The following is a 3,179-nucleotide window of genomic DNA, read 5'->3' on the forward strand; positions in this document are numbered from 1 at the left end:
GTCTAAGTAATTAAGAGTAAACATACCTTGAAATGTTTATTTGAATATATGTGCAAGGCAAAGTGGAAGTAGTTGGAAAGAAGTATCGAAAAGGTAAGGAAAACTCAAGACACAAGCTAAGAGTCGATCTTAGGTAAGCTCAATTAAGTTGGATTTTTGGAAATTAGAAAAAACTTAAATTGCCTACAGGGAAAATGTATCAATACATCTCTTCATGTATCGATATACTTTTGGCAAGAAAAACAATATGAGGTGTTTTGAAAGAATTCTATCGATACATTAAAGGATGTATTGATAGATTTGAAAATTTGATAAATATGTATCGATACATTTGAAAGAGAGAGCACCCATGATCAATTTGATTGAAATATATTGATACATTGCCATAATGTATCAATACATTTAGTCAAAATATGGGCAAATGCATCGATACATCCCTATATGAAAGCAAAAATAAAAAAGGGTTTCGGGCAATCCTCCCATTTTAGGAGAAAACCCATTTTTCTCTGTTTTCTCTCTCTCTCTCTCTCTCTCTTTTTCTCTTTTTCTTTACCTTATATGAAGCCCTAAACCACCCAAATGGCATTTGGAGCCTATTTAAGCTAGATCTAAGCTTGACAAATTGATTTAGAGGTAGATTACATGTTCTCACCAATTGATTTCTGATTGAATTGGCTAATACCTCTGATCTAAATATTTTTAAATTTATTAAACTCTCTCCCCTTGAGTTTATTGAAGATTTGGAGCCTAGGTTTGGGAACTAGTTTCTAAAGTAAGGATTAGCTCATTTGTTGGAAGAATAAGCATGTATATTGAATTTGGGTATTTTTGAAAAGTTAGGATATTTTTGAAAGCTAGGAAATAAATATTTTTATGATGTTTTGATGTGTATAAGGGAAAGTTGAAGCCACTTAACGCATTGGTGAGCTATAGGATGGTTGGAGGCCGAGGGTTAAAGCTCAACTATGGGAGCGCCTTTGATTGTTGAGGTGAGTGGGACTTAATTAAATGTATGTGATGCATCTCGCATAATGTATGCATTGCCATGGTGCTTAAATGTTGTGTGTATGCATATATGAGAATGTCTAGGCTAGAGAATTGAGATATATGTGTGTGTGTATGTTTGCTTAGAGGTATGTGCCTAGGCTAGAGAACCAATATGATTATGTGCCTAGATGAGGATGCTTAGGGTAATTAGTTATCCAAGATAGGAAATTTGTGTTTGTATGATTTGTGGTGAGCCATAACGTGGCATTGTGTTGGAACCCATGACATGTAAGACCTAGAGCAAGATGCCTATATATGGTACGATATGTATTATGGATTAAGTATTGTGCAGAATTATGATGAATGGGCTACCAGGTAGGTATATGGCCCTATATTTATTTAGGATAATGGCACAACAATTGGGTGATATTAAATATGTGAGGCCGAAGGGCTATGATTACTTATGGACATGATATATGCTTGAATGCCCATGTATTTATGGTTGATTTGAAGATATGCATAAAGTTGTTAAGCCCTAATTGATAAGATTGAATATGATAAATACCCATGTGTGGTTAAAGGCATGAAGTCCTATAGATTGATTATGTTTTGTTTGATGATGCCTTAGAGATTTGAAAACACTCAGAATTATACCAAGCTTGGAGATGATTGAAATTAAATTTACAACTCCCATTTACCATAGCAAACGTACTCCAACAATTATAAGAAATTCATATTTGTTCATCTAAATACCAAAAGAATCATTACCCTCATTTTTAATTTTCAAAAGATTGTTTTATAAAAATCACATTTTTTTTAAACTTTTTCAGACATAGAAAAATTTTTACTTTAAAAGTGACAGACAACTAAAGTATCAATGAATTCTTTTTAAAGATTAAAACTAAGTTTGATATTCAAAACATAAAATCTATATGCTCACCTAAGGACTTACTAACTTATCATCATACGTCAAAGGTGTGATTTTACAATATTGGTACAATTGGTAAAAACTCTTCATCTCAAATTAACAATGTGTTGTTTGTTAATTGACTTAAACATAATTTGTTAAGTCTTAGTCAACTATGTGATAGAGGTCTTAGAGTTATATTTGAAGCTTTATTTTCCAAAGTTCTAGATATTAAAACAAATAAAATTCTCTTTGTTGGAAATTGTCAAGCTAATCTTTAAGTTGTGCATCTAGAAAACTTGTCATCGAATAATGTATGTTCCATGGCCAAAGAGAATGAAGATAGTTGTTTATGGCATAGGAAGCTTGTACATTTTAGTATGCACACACTTTCCAAATTATGTTCTTTAGATCTTGTGATAGGCCAACTTAAGCTAAACTTTGAAAATGATAAACTTTGTGATGTGTGTGTTAAGGGCAAACAAAGGAAAAGTTTAAGAATGATGTTACAACATTTTGGCCATAACAATTACTTCATTTAGATCTTTTTGGACTAACTAGAACCATTAGCTTAGGTGGAAAATCATATAGCTTTGTGTTTGTTAGTGACTATACGAGGTTCACTTAGGTACTATTCTTAGCAACAAAAGATGGAGCCCTAAATGCTTTTATCAATTTTTTGTGGAAAAATTGACAATGAAAAAGGGTACTTACTAACTAGTGTTAGGTGATAACTTTATTTTATAAAGTTATTTTGTCACATTTTAAGCATTGAAATTAGCTAAATCCTTGAGTTTAGATTTAAAATTGTCACTTTTCACTTGCTCTGTTTAAGTTTGTTTTAATTGTTTTAAGTAGTTTCATTTGAGTTAGATTTTGTGTTGATTAAGTCATTTTTTTTAGTAACTTAGTTTTGTTTGTTTTTAAAGGTGCACGATCGAAAGGCTTTAAATGTTGAAGAAAAATGAAGCCAAGCCAAAAATCAGCGAGTTAGGTGCTACAACCATGAAAAAGTGGGCACCACAGTGCCAAGAAGATGAGGCAATCGTACATGGGGCAGCAAGCAGGGTGCTATAGTGCTAGAAAGTGGAGACTGCGAGACCAACATGATACTTTTTTCAAATTCCTTTTTCAGATTTGATTTGAAGTAGGTTCTTTAGATGCTATTTACAGGCACCTTTGAAGCAATTAAAAGATATGTTTGAACTAGGGTTTCTTTGAAGGAAAAGTAGCTGTCAAGCATACAAGAAGGCAAGAAAGACTTTGAAAGATTAAAGATTAAAAA

This window comes from Theobroma umbraticum, unplaced genomic scaffold (genome assembly GCF_002168275.2).
Source record: "Theobroma umbraticum cultivar Fairchild unplaced genomic scaffold, ASM216827v3 scaffold_95.0, whole genome shotgun sequence".
NCBI classification, from domain to species: domain Eukaryota; kingdom Viridiplantae; phylum Streptophyta; class Magnoliopsida; order Malvales; family Malvaceae; genus Theobroma; species Theobroma umbraticum.